Raw genomic sequence first — 15,031 nt, forward strand, 5'->3', positions numbered from 1 at the left:
TAGTAGTGGGCAAACAGTGGGGTTCTTGTAGAAATCATGTAAAATTCAGCGTATATTTTATGGTAAATAATGTCTATGCTTCTGTACAATAGATTCATTGGACCATGCCCCTATTTAGAGGCTGTAATATTCTGTAGATTCTTGGTCAATGACACAAATGCATGTCATGCAGTACTGCTTTATATTACATTGTGGTCACCCCCATTGTAGTTCAACTGTTCCTATATAAAAACATAAAATAATTAACAACAGCCACTCAGATATTCCTTTATTTCAATGTACTGCTTTGAAATGCAACTACATTATAGACAAAGGCAAGCTTAGAGGGTTGGTAAAGGTATCTGGTATTCCACCTCTGGTCCAGGTGTACTGAATGAGATATGCATGGAAACTACTGTAATTTTATCTCTTATTACAAACAAGACAGTTCACTGACTCTTTTTCCCAGAGCATTGTGATTTGTAGGCTTTTTCATAGCATGTTGTTCTATGTACTGTATGCCTAATTTACTGCCAAATTACACTGTATACATTTCTTTTCAATGGTAAGATCAAACACCTCCTAAGGTGCAGGAACATACCTATATGCATTATACTATATCTGCCTTTTTAGAGGAGAATGGTGGGATTGGGGGATATGTGACAGATTCTCAATTGTGCCATTTGACCAAAGAAATTTGCTCCATCTGTCTACGATCCTAAGGGTACAACACATATAGCCTAAATTAGGTTGAGGCATCCTCCATTTACATAGCATTTCTTGCGTGAAAAAACTCTGTGCATGTCCAGAAACAGACAATATGCCAAAGAACGCAATTGCAAGGCGAAATGTGGGAAGTAAAGGGCTAACATAGTCCACGTGCAGAATGGATGTTCCAATGCAGATGTGGATGATTCAAGTCTTGTTTTGGTTGTAAGTGCACTTGTTATCAGCCGTATTGTTGGCACCTAGTACAGGACAGGTTTAAATGTCGACTAACAGTGATGACTGATATGGTATAATCTTGGGTTTAAAAGTTACACATCTGTGTGTCACTAGCTATCACAGAACAACTGTATGCAACGAAGATTTAATTTTAAAATGCATTGTATGTAAGGTACTAATTGAAAGCATCTTTATATACATAATTATTGTAAATAAAATAATGCTTTTTTATATTTGAAATGTAATATTTATATCATACCTGCCTACTCTCCCGGAATTCCCGGGAGGCTCCCGAATTTCGGGGAGTCCTCCCGGACTCCCGGCAGAGTAGGCAAAACTCCTGAAATTTGGTGAAATTAACATAAGTGAATGGAGGGGCGGGGCTTAATTGTGTCATTAAGCTCCACCCCCTCAATTCAATGCCGTGAATTTCAGATTTTTACACTGGGGGCGGGGCTATGGTGACGTGAAATGTCACCACGCCCTCCTCCTGCCCCATGAAACATGACTTCTCCCCCGGATCTCCCGGGGGTGAAATCTTAGATGTGGGCATGTATGATTTATATAAGTGATTATATTGATAAAGTTGCTGTTTTATTTTATAATCAAATAAACATTGTATGCGTTTGTTTCTATTGTACATATGTATGGCATATGGAATCTCTAAGGTTACTAGTTTTCATTTGTTTGATTATGGAAAGATTAGAAACTAACCAATCTAGAAATAAATTTGTGGCTCTTTGACATTTCTGTGGGTGATAGTTATATGCAGATATAAATGAGAAATTGTAACTAAAAAATGTATTAACATTTCAATGAGTGTTTTTTATGTAAAATTAAAGCACCTTATTTTAAATGAGAGATGTGTGCTGATCCCCATGTTAGTGGGTGTTAGTTTTGGATGTGGTTTTGGTCCTAAAATGTCTGTGTGTTTTGATTTTGTTACAGGTCTAGCCCCAAAATCATGAAAGGTTGTGAATTTGGATCTGAATTTAAATAAAAATTGTGAATAATATGTGTCATTTAAAATCATTTGCTCATGACCTCTTCACAACTGTCTAAATTTTCAACAATTTTGGCCAAAGTATTGCTGCTGACCCTCTCCAATGTATTGTGGTTGACCCTCTCCAGTGTGTCATTCATGCTGCCTAACCATTTCCTACTTGGTGTATCTTCTTTTTTTTATGAAAATGTAATTGATGTTGAAATCTTTTTTTAGGGTGATGATAACGTTGACAATTGTCACCATAGAGCAAGATGACAAGTGACCACTGTTATCCGAATGTCTATGATTCATTTACTAACATCCCTATCTATTCACCAGTTCAACAATCAAAATGTTAGCTTTTGTTGGGGCCCAAAGAAATCTTACAAATCAGTCACAACAGTGACAGTCCCTGTCGCTGAAGCACTTGGTTTGTTAAACAAAGGTAAAATATGTCCTTTTCAACATATGGGTGGGTGGCTTGATTTGCACCATTTAACATTGGCCCTCTCATCTTTTAAATGTTTACTAATGCTGCTGTCTATAGTTAAGGTGTTGTGTCCACTCTCATGCTGCTGGACACTACTCAACACTCATTTTATTGGTAATCATAATCAAGTGATTTGGGGTGAGAAATTGGGTAGCGAGGGGTGTAACTCGTAGACTATGAAGAACGGAGTTGCAGATGTAGAATTGTGAAACAGATTGTTTTGGGTGAACTCTGCCCAGATTATGTGTTCGGACAAGTTGTCTTGATTGGCGGACGAAAAAATTCTGAGAAAGGTCTCAAGATATAGGTTCACTCTTTCTGTCTGGCCATTAGATTGTGGGTGATACGCCGAGGAAAGATTTAATTGAATCTTGAGAGCCTTGCATAGTGCTCACTAGAATATTTAGACAAATTTACTCCACGGTCCGATACGATTTCTAGGGGGCATCCATAGAGCCGGAAAATCTCCTTTATAAAGTGCTGTGCCAACAGTGGAGAAGAAAGCAAACCAACCAAGGGAACAAAATGTACCATCTTAGATAGGCGGTCTAAAATAACCCAGATAGTATTGAAGCCTTGACTGGATGGAAGGTCTGTTACGAAATCCATGCTGATGTGTGTCCACAGTCTAGTTGGCACTGGCAGAGGCAAGAGAGGACCAGTCGGAAGTTGATGGGAGGATTTATGTTGAGCGCAGGTGGTACAGGCGGCCACAAATTCTTTTACATCGGAACCAGAGGGTAGGCCCCAATAGTCTTGTGAGATAATCTCCAATGATTTGAGAAAGCCCGTGTGACCAGAGAAGCGGGAGGCATGGAACCAGGGCAGGAACTTTTTCCGGAGATGAAGAGGAACAAAAGTCTTTCCTGGAGGTGGAACACAACTAGAGGACAAAGTTGACGAAAGCAGAAACCTGGGATACAAGATGGGATGTTCCGGAACTTGATCAGAATTCCGAGTGGAGAAAATTCTGCAAAGAGCATCCGTCTTTTTATTCATACAGCCAAGTCACACAGAGATCAAAACAAGAAGATATAAGAGATTCTTTTGGTCCGTGAAGATAGTGACAGGAAATCAAGCTCCCTCCAGGAGGTAGCACCACTCAGAGAGTGCCATTTTCACGGCTAGTAACTCTTTGTCCCCGATGGTGTAGTTGCGTTCTTTGGGAGAGTTCAACGCCAATTCTTTTTGCAGAGGCGTCAACCTCAAGGAAATAAGGTAGAGAGTCATCTGGTTGTCTAAGGATGGGAGCCAAGTAGAAAGCCCTTTTGAGAAAGGTGAAGTCCTCTAGAGCCTGCGAGGACCAATTGTTGGTATTGGCTCCTTTGTGAGTGAGAGCTGTAATTGGAGCGATAATGGTAGAATTTCCTTGGATAAAAACTCTGGATAGGCTTGAGGCCAGATGGTAGTGGCCAATCCAGGATGGCACGAAACTTCTCTGTATCCATTTGCAGCCCAGTACCGGAAACAATGTAACCCATGCATGGCATAGACAGGGCTTCGAAAGAACATTTCTCCAAATTGCAAAAGAGGTGATTCTTGTGGAGTCTAGATAGAACTTCGGAGGCATGTAGACGGTGGGAATCGAGATCTTTAGAAAAAATCAAAATGTCATCGAGATATACTACTATGCAGGAGTAGAGCAAATCTCTGAACATTTCGTTGACATAACTTTGGAAAACAGCGGGGGCATTACATAGTTTAAAAGGCATGATGAGGTACGCATAATGACCGTCCCGGGTGCTAAAGGCAGTCTTCCATTCATCGCCTGCTTGGATCCTGATGAGATTGTAAGCACCACGCAAGTCTAGTTTATTGAAAATCTTGGCACCTTTAATCCCATCAAACAGCTTTGTGATCAGGGGGATAGGATAGCGATTTTTCACAGTGATGGAATTCAAACCGCGGTAGACTATACAAGGTCTTAGGGTTCAGTCTTTTTTTTTTTACAAAAAATAAACCTGCCCCAGCAGGGGAGGTAGAAGGACGAATAAAGCCACGTTGTAGGTTCTCCCGAATGCAGGTGGACATGGCTTGTGTCTCTGGCAGGGACAGAGGATAAACACGTCCCTTGGGGGCAGTCTTGTCCGAAAGGAGATCAATTAGACAATTCCATGAACGATGTGGTGGAAGAAGCTCGGAGCATCCTTTGCCAAAGACGTCAGAAAACGAGGAGTATTGCGGAGGTAATGCTGGAAAAAGAGAGCGTATTAACACCGTAGACACATGGAGCGGTTTGAACTGAACCAGACAATGAGAGTGGCAGGAGGGACCCCAAGCCAGAATTTGAGAAGAGTTCTAATCCATATGTGGAGAGTGTCGTTGAAGCCACAGTAACCCCATGATCATGGGTGTAGTGGTTTGAGACAGTACAAGGAACGAGATCTGTTCAGAATGCAGTGCTCCAATTCAAAGGGTGACTGGTTTCATTTGTATATAAATGGTCCCATTGGGGAGCCGAGAACCATCAATGGCAGTTATGATGATGGGAATCTTCAAAGATACAGTAGGCAAAGACCACCCAGAGACCAAGGATAGGAAATTAAGTTTCCAGCTGCTCCGGAGTATAATAAGGCTGAGGAGTTAAACTTGGTAGAGGCACACTGTACGGAAACATGTATGGAGCAGGAACTAGAAATAGAGGAGGGTTTAGATGTCCCCAACCTGACCTCCCGAGAGCAGATTAGGGTTTGGCGTTTCCTAACTTCTTTGGACACGAATTGAGAGAATGCCCGGAGTCTGCGCAATAGATACAAAGATTGTTCCTTCGTCTTCTCTCGTGTTCCTCAGGGGCCAAACGAGTTCTCCCTAGTTGCATTGGCTTGTCTGGAATGGTAGAAGGTTGAAAACGGGGAGCCAACCTAAAAGTACAGCGACGGGAATGAGCGACGGCTGATCTCTCCCGGAGTCGTAGATCTACCCGGTTACAAAGGGATATGAGAGCATCCAGGGTGGAAGGTAACTCTTGAGGGGCCAGAACATCTTTCACCTGATCGGAAAGTGCCTGCCAGAAGGCAGCCCTAGAGCCTCATTGATCCACTGGAGCTCTGAAGTGAGTGTTTGGAACTCAATCACATATTGAGCCACAGAATGGGACCCTTGGCGGAGTCTCAGAATGATAGTGGTTGCAGAGGCAACACGTCCAGGGTCATCAAAAATCTTTCAAAATGCAGATAAGAAGGCAGAGCAGTCACTAAGAAGTAAACTGTTTCTCTCCCACAAGAGTGAAGCCCAAGCCAATGGCTGAGTCAGACATGCAGAAATACAGGAACAGGTAGGAGAGCTCTGTGAGCTGAGATCTGTAGGTTAATCACACTCAACAGCTGAGCTGAGATGCTGAAAAGGATGGTATACTCTGTGAGCTGATATCCAGAAATGAGCAGAGCTGAGTCAGACATGCTGAAATATAGGAACAGGTAGGATAACTCTGTGAGCTGAGATCTGTAGTTTAATCACACTGAACAGCTGAGCTGAGATGCTGAAAAAGGATGGTATACTCTGTGAGCTGATAGCCAGAAATGAGCAGAGCTGAGTCAGACATGCAGAATACAGGAACAGGTAGGCTGGAGCCAGAGAGTCAAGTCTTCACACAGTCAGGGCTAACAAACAAATAACAGGCAACTGAGAGTGGGCCCAGGTGCTTTAAATAGTGAGGTATTTGCAGGTTGGATGAATGGGAGCAAAGAGGAGGAGTTCTAACTGACAGGACGGACCTGCGCATACACAGACCCGGAAGCAAGATGGCGACTGCAATCGGACAGATGCAGCGCCCGGCGCCGACAAGGATCCCGCATTTGGCAGGTGAGAGTATCAAGCCCTTTGTGCTAGGGCGATATGTGATACAAAATATAAAATCAGATTTGCTAGATTGACTAATTTTTTAGGTATTTGTACCGCATTGAAAAACATAACAATGAAAATAAAATGTCAGACGAGGCCTTCTTACAAATCACATTGAAATTGTCTCAAATCATACACAAGTAAACAAATGGAATATATATGATTGCATTTTATTCAGTATAATAACAGATAAACATAGTAAAATGATTCGGATAATTACAATTATTGCATAGGAAAAAGCTATTTTGTATGATTTTCTTTTGTGGATTATCAGGCCAATCATGTTGCAGGCTCTAGCAATAGTCTGACATCATGTTTCTGTCCTATGTGCCTTGAAACCTTTCCTCCATCACTTTTATATCTTGATTAATCCTCTTCCCTTGTTACTCACTATAATCACCAAGATTATCTGGCAATCTGTGTAAGTGGCTATGGTGAAAATGTAAATTTATGCTCACATTAGTACCCACATTGCTAATGTTTTTGAGCCTGTTGTGCACCAGTTCTTCATAGTTGTCTACTTTGTTGTTACTCAAGAAGTTCTTGACAACTGAAACATAACTGCACCTGGCAGAAGCTTCAACACCATTCATAAATTTTGTGAAATTAGAAACCTTGATAAATTAACGAATTTGAGAGCCATCGAAGATTCCTGCTTTAAGTTTTTCCATGCTTAGTCCAGGGAACGATCTACAAGTATTTGAAGCAATTGTCATCTTTGTCCAAAGCCTCAGCAAACTGTTTCCATAGTCCCAGCTTACTATGGAATGGTGGGAGAATGATTTGTTCCCTGTCAACCAGTTGACTTTATCCTTACTTGAAACACTCTGTATATACAAATTGTCACTACAACCACCCCATATACAAGTTCACTTATTTACACTAATAACATGTATATAAATTTATTACATGGATGAGAAACAAGAAAAACACAATAGACAATGCAAACCACTCAACTGTCAACTGTCAACTGACTGCTGATTGGGTGGCACTGATCACTTATATATACGATGAGGGAATATTCTAGGATGATCGTGGAGTGAACACCTAGAATATTTCTGTGTCTGACCTTTTAGAATGTTCTCATAGATTCCCATATGCACATGTTACAGCTTAGTTCCTTATTAATTGTAGGAATCCATTATCTCAAGAACTAGATCCAATTTAAAAAAAATGCTTTCATTTTTCAATTTAGCAACCACAAAATACCCTAAATGCGTTCAAATATCCTTAACTACTAAAATAGTTATATACATGGGTCTTTGGAACCACCTCCGCTGCAAGTCTCAGCCAGTCACCTTTGCCCCAGAGTTTTGCAAGTGAGAGTTCCAGCCCCACCACCACTGCATTTTCAGGTCACCTATGGACCCTGTCCCTTGAAGGCACAGTCACCCTTGGATTCAAACACCACCATCCTTCCAGTATCAAATCAAACTAGGTCAGATACTACACTTGAGCTTAGCTAAAAGGACGAATTGAGGTTGACATTTTACTCTCAAACTGGACTGGTATGTAGATGCATGGTAACTGAATGTAGATATACATGGTAACTGGCATAAATATTAAAGTCATCTTGTTTGATTCACAAGGGCAGCATTATGGCCCACATCTACTTCACTTGTAGCATAAACAATAGGTTATGTGAAAGAAGGTATTTGAAAGCTCTGCTCTTGGCCTACCATGAATGCTTTGACCATTGAGAAGTGCCTAGTACTAGTCTTTGAATTTTTTAGTATGGGTGCAGGCCACCTTTGTCTATTTACTTTTATAAATATCGAGCTCTGTTCATTCGTACTACTGTTCAACATAGACACTAGGGCATCCATCATAGACACTACTGTGTCTATGATTGATGCCCTATTATGTTCCAAATTTATTGTGTGTATAATTTTTTTTTTCGTATGGGTACAGACCACCTTCGTCTATCATCATCAACATGTATTTATATAGAGACAGCCAATTACATAGCGCTTTACAATTGGGTATCTATTTGTCTAAATATCTACTGATGCCTCTGTCCATCTAATGACATGATTGTTACTGGCTCTTCATGCTCCATGATGCATGTTGACTAACATTACAAATTTAGTGTGAGCATGCAGTGTTTCAACATTTTTATCTCTTGCACCTTACACTATTTTTTTTTGTTGTTTAATTTATCAAATGGACTTGCTTCAGTTGGTAGCATGGCAAATAACATTTCTTTTGCAGCCACTGCAATGTTCTATAAGAAATGCTGAATGCCCACGAAAAACCTTGACATGTAAACACCCTTTTTTCCCACTTAATATAGATGTCACTGAATGACACTTAACAACTTAACAACTATTAAAAATAAAAGGATTAGAATATAGTAATTGATTTGGAAGAATTCTTCTGCTGACGCTCTGAAAAAAAACAAACATTTTTATTCCCACTTAATACATATGTCACTGCCACACAAGAATATTCTCACTAGAAAAACTTAACTTAGAAATAAACCTAATTGTCTTTTGGGTTCTGCTGCTACAACTCATATAATAAAAGCACACAGTTTGACTCCACTAAATATACTAGTTATTTGAGAATTCTAATTCAGTCTATATACTAGTACTATATATAAACATTAATAACAACCAGTAGCCACTACTCCGTCTAAATGATCTGATAGTTAAATTTAAGCCAATTGATCAGCAGTTCTAGCTGACTGATCCCTAAAAACTGCTTTACATAATCACCAATATGCTATTGTTTTCTCTATCTCTCTGTCTAAATCTGTGTGCTCTAGTTTAACTTTATTCAATGTTTTCAGAGCAGAGCACAGAAGCTAGCATCCTCTATACACTCTGTCTGTTTTAAAATGGTACATGAGAAAACGAGGAAGGGCTATATATAGAAGTTATCAATCCAAATCTCTCAAGTTCTTCATCAATATTTTTCCTGAAATTACATTTTGCCATGCTTTGGGACATAAAACTGGTGCCAAAACCCATTCATGACTCGGTTTCACTTGAAACACCAATTCTCGGATATAGTAACATAGTTGATGAGGTTGAAAAAAGACACCAGTCCATCATTTCAACCTATTTTGGATCTCCTGCGATTCTGCACTTATATTTAAAATTAATCCAGAGTAGGCAACCGCCAATCTGTTTCAATTTTGAAAATCCCCCCAGACTCAATATTGCAATCCAATTTTTACCCTATATCCACTACTATCCTTTATTTTAAATTAACGGTCGTATCCCTGGATACACCTTTCCGCTAAAAATTTGTCTAACCCTTTCTTAAACATATCTATTGAATCTGCCATCACAACCTTCCCTGGCAATGAATTCCATATCTTGACTGCCCTTACTGTAAAGAACCCCTTCCTTTGCTGGTTGTGAAATTTCCTCTTCTCTAACCTTAGGGCATGACCACGTGTCCTGTGTATGGTCCTTGGGGTAAAAAGTTCCCATGAAAGCTCTCTGTATTGACCCCTAATGTATTTGTACATAGTAATCATATCTCCCCTAAGACGCCTCCTTTCTAAAGTAAACATGCCTAAACTGGCTAACCTTTTCTCATAACTTAATGACTCCATACCCTTTATCAATTTTGTCGCCCTTCTCTGAACCCTTTCTAGTTCCAAATTATCTTTTTTATAGAGTGGTGCCCAGAACTGTACTGCATATTCAAGATGAGGTCTTACCAACGATTTATACAGTGGCAAAATTACACTGTCTTCCCTTGCATCTATGCCCCTTTTTATGCATGCCAATACTTTGTTTGCCCTTGCAGCTGCTGCTTGACATTGAGCACTATTGCTAAGTCTACTGTCTACGAGCACTCCCAAATCCTTTTCCATTATAAATTCTCCCAAATTAATTCCATTTAATTTATAGATTGCGTTCTTGTTTTTGATCCCTGAATGCATAACCTTACATTTATCTGTGTTAAACCTCATATTCCATTTAGCCGCCCAATCCTCCAGTTTATTTAAGTCCCTCTGTAGAGAAGCTACATCTTGCTCTGATTTTATTACCTTACAGAGTTTAGTGTCATCTGCAAAAATAGAAACTTTACTCTCTAAACCATCACCAAGGTCATTAATAAATATATTAAAAAGGAGTGGTCCCAGCACGGAACCTTGAGGTACTCCACTTAAGACTTTTGACCAATTAGAAAATGTTCCATTTATCACAACTCTCTGTTCCCTATTCTCTAACCAGTTTTCGATCCAAGTACAAATTTTGATTTCTAGACCCAGTTCCCTTATTTTGTAAACCAACCTCTTGTGTGGCACTGTATCAAAGGCCTTTGCAAAATCTAAGTAGACCACATCTACTGTCCTGCCCTGGTCTAAGTTTCCACTAACTTCCTCGTAGAAACTAATTAGATTAGTTTGACATGACCTATCCCTCACAAATCCATGTTGATTCCCACTAATAATTTTATTGCGTACCAAGTAATCCTGAATACTGTCCCTTAAAATACCTTCCAGTAGTTTCCCCACTATTGATGTCAGGCTTACAGGTCTATAATTCTCTGGTTGTGATCTCGTCCCCTTTTTAAACAACGGCACCACATCTGCTATTCGCCAATCCCTTGGTACTGAGCCTGATGAGATTGAATCTCTGAAAATTAAGAATAGCGGTCTAGCTATTTCCGAGTTTAACTCCATAAGGACCCTTGGGTGTATGCCATCTGGACCTGGAGCTTTATTTATCTTAATATTCTTCAGTCGCCTTTGGACTTCTTCCTCTGACAACCAAGTATTAATTAATGGCATGGTTTCATTTCCATTTTTATGTATTACTCCTGCCATTTGTTCCTCTCTGGTAAATACTGAAGAAAAGAACGTGTTTAATATCTCTGCTTTTTCCTTAGTATCATTTATCAATTCACCCATATCACTTCTTAGGGGTCCTATATTATCTTTTTTAATCCTTTTGCCATTTATATACTTAAAAAACTTTTTGGGGTTTGTCTTACTTTCTTTTGCAACGTGCCTTTCATTTTCTAATTTAGCCAATCTAATTTCCTTTTTGCATGTTTTATTACATTCCTTGTACCTATGGAAGGACTCCTCTGACCCTTCAGACTTAAACAATTTAAATGCACGCTTCTTCCTTTGCATTTCTTCCCTTACCTTTTTATTTAGCCACATTGGTTTAGACTTAATTCTTTTACATTTATTTCCCATAGGAATGAACTTATACGTGTATGTTTCCAACAACATTTTAAAGACAGCCCACATTTCTTCCGTATTTTTTCCTTCAAAGGCTTTGTCCCAGTGTATGCTCTTTATAGACTCCTTTAGCATATTAAAATTTGCCTTTTTAAAGTTTAAAGTCCTAGTTGATCCCTTATACTGTTGTTTCTGGAAACTAATTTCAAATGAGACCATATTATGATCACTGTTTCCCAAGTGCTCCTTTACTTGAATATTTGATATTACGTCTACATTGTTTGTTATTACTAGGTCCAGTATAGTCCGGTTCCTAGTTGGTTCCTCAACTAATTGGGACATGTAATGGTCTTTTAGCGTGCTCAGAAAGCTATTTCCCCTAGCTGTACCGCAGGTCTCAGTACTCCAATCAATGTCCGGATAATTAAAATCCCCCATAATTAAAATTTAACCTAGTTGTGTAGCCTTTTCAATTCGCTGTAGAAGTTGGGCTTCCTCAATCGTACTAATATCTGGCGGTTTTTAGCATATCCCTATCAGAAACTTCTCTGAACTTTTTCCTCCGCTGGATATTTCCACCCACAATGCCCCTATATTATCACCAATATTCTCATATAGAACTTCCTGAATACTTGGTTTTAATTCTGGCTTAATATAAAGACATACTCCTCCTCCCCTTTTATTTACCCTATCCCTCCTGAAGAGAGAATAGCCTTCCAAGTTGACTGCCCAGTCATGTGTATCATCCCACCAGGTCTCAGTAATACCTATAATATCATACTGCTCATTCATTGCTACTAGTTCTAACTCCCCCATTTTATCTGTCAGGCTTCTTGCATTTGCAAGCATACACTTAAGTCTATTGCCTCCCTTAGGTATTTCTTTTTGCTTTAAAAAGGGCCGCTCCTTATCGGCTATGCTTCCCTTTCCCCCCTCTCCACCCCCTTTACTCTTGTTAAATTCCTCCTTACTTCTCTCAATGTCTATCCCATAAATACTTGCTTGCCCCTCCCCCCGGAGCCTAGTATAAAATCTCCTCCAACCTTCTAACCATCCTCTCCCCTAGCACTGCAGCCCCCTCCTCATTCAGGTGCAATCCATCACAACAATAAAGATGGCAACTGACCGAGAAATCAGCCCAGTGCTCTAAGAATCCAAAACCCTCCTTCTTACACCAATCTTTTAGCCACGCATTAACCTCCCTAATCTCCCGCTGCCTCCCTGGACTAGTGCGTGGCACAGGTAGTATTCCCGAAAATACTACCTTGGATGTCCTTGCCTTACGTTTGCGACCTATGTCCCTGAATTCATTCTTTAGGACACCCCTTCTTCCTCTAACTCGGTCATTGGTGCCAACATGCACCAAAACCGCTGGGTCATTCCCAGCCCCTCCCAACAATCTGTCCACCCGATCCGCAATATGCCGAGCCAGAGCACCCGAGAGACAACACACTGTTCGGCATGCAAGGTCCCGGTAACAGATTGCCCTATCTACCTTCCTAATAATTGAATCCCCTACCACCACAATCTGCCTGGGTCCCTGAGTAACTTTGGTCCCCTCTGTGCTGGAGAGACCATTCCCCTGGTTGCTAGAGGAAGCAGTGTCATCCAACTCTACCAATTCTGAACTGCCTTCCACAGTATCTTCATCCAATCTGGCAAATCTGCTGGGATTGCCTAGCTCAGAACTGGCCTGCCTCTTCCTCCCTCTGCTACCCCTAGTAACTGTTACCAAGCTGCCTACCTGTGCATCCTCCTCTGTCTCTGCTCCACCCTGCTCAGATAACGCATCAACGGTGAGCTGTAAACTCTGCTCCAGGTTGGCAATGTCTCTCAAAAGTGCAATGGTCTGCTTTAGATCAGTTACCTGGGTTTCCAAAGAGACCAATTGCTCACATTTCTCACAGAGGTATAAACCTTGGAACACTTGCTCCAAGTGTGCATACATATGACAAGATATGCATTGAGTGAGATCATCAAGCCTGCTACTACTCATCTTATTATGGCTAACCTAACTTCTTATAGCCTACAGTGAACTTTAGTACTAGCCTTTCCTAGCCACTTACCAGATTAAACCCCTTCCTGGATTCAACTCCTTACTGGAACCAACTCCACACTTTAAACAAAAACAGCACTTGAAATCAAAAAAGCAGTGAAATCACAATTGGGTAGAATCCGAACTGCTCATCTCTAATTTAAACAGATAATAATGTTTTCTATACTGTTTCCTGCATTTCTCATGTTTATAAATATGTTTTATTTGTGATTTAATAGCATTGTTTTTTTTGTGTAGATATGGAAACGTGTCGTATATGTCCAGAGGAACAATGGCCTAATTTAAACAGAGACACATGCATTTTTAAAGACATTTCTTACCTATCATACAGTGAACCTTTTGGGGAATTCTTTACAGCTGTATCCATTGTGCTCTTTTCTTTGACTTGTGTAATCACAGCATTTTTTACAAAGCACCGAAATACTCGTGTTATGAAACCAAACAACCAAACAATCAGTTATTTTCTACTAATATCTCTTAAAATGTGTTTTCCTTGTTCTTTGATATTCATTGGTCATCCCATCAAGGCAACATGGCTTTTAAGGCAAATAATATTTGGAATCACCTTTACGTTTTCAGTCTCCTCCGTTTTGGCCAAGACGGTGACTGTAATTATTGCTTTCAATGCCATCCGGCCAGGAAGCAAGTTGAGGTACCTCTTTGGGCCCAGATTGTCTGCTTCTATAGTTATTTTTGTTCTTTGTGTCAATTAATTATATGTGCTATATGGTTGGGAATTGCTCCTCCATTCCTGTACTATAACATGGAAGATGAAATTGGGACAATATTAGCAGTGTGCAATGAGGGTTCATTGATTGGATTTTATTGTGTTCTATATAAATAAATGATGATGATGATGATTGATTGGATTTTATTCTGTGCTTGGATTTATGGGATTTCTATCCTTTGTTTTATTGCTGCTTTCCTATCCAGGAATTTGCCAGATATATTTTCAATGAAGCCAGGTTTATCACCTTCAGTATGCTGGTGTTCTGCGGTGTCTGGATATCTTTTGTTCCAGCTTATTTGAGCACTAGAGGGAAACATGTTGTGGCTGTGGAGATATACTTGTCGTCTGCATATTTATTCCCAAGTGCTATTTTTTACTTTTTAGACCTGAATTAACTATTAAAGGTATTGCAATTGTGCAAAGAACCAAATGCAACAAGTTTAATGCCATACATTAAAATATGAAATAGATTAAGGAATCGCGTGTTATTTTTTAAGTCTATTAGCTTGTATTAAGACTGTGATGTTATGCATGTACGCACCTCTGTTTTTTTCATGTACCTTTTCTGAGTGCAGTACCCTGTATGGTGGTATTAATAGATATGCAAGCGATTTATAGACTTCATTGTCTTAATATTAATATTTATATCTTATGACTGGCTTTAGAAAAAATACTAATCTGAAAACATTCAGTTCAGGGATGACTAAATGTATGTGAACTTCAGAGACCAGACTAACATGCTGTTTTCCAGTAGCTGCCCCCACCTCCATTAAATCTCCATTGCTTATAAAAAGTTGTCTCTAAGACTTCCAAAAAGATAATCAAAATTCAAAACCAAAGAGCTGGTAGTAAAC

The 15,031-nt window shown here is 39.8% G+C and overlaps 1 pseudogene; it reads left to right on the forward strand.

Annotated features, from left to right (window-relative positions):
- Positions 1–6,139: 6,139 nt before the first annotated feature.
- LOC142108294 (vomeronasal type-2 receptor 26-like) lies at positions 6,140–14,572 on the forward strand (annotated as a pseudogene).
- Positions 14,573–15,031: the final 459 nt, after the last annotated feature.

This window comes from Mixophyes fleayi, chromosome 12 (assembly GCF_038048845.1).
Source record: "Mixophyes fleayi isolate aMixFle1 chromosome 12, aMixFle1.hap1, whole genome shotgun sequence".
Taxonomy (NCBI): Eukaryota; Metazoa; Chordata; class Amphibia; order Anura; family Limnodynastidae; genus Mixophyes; species Mixophyes fleayi.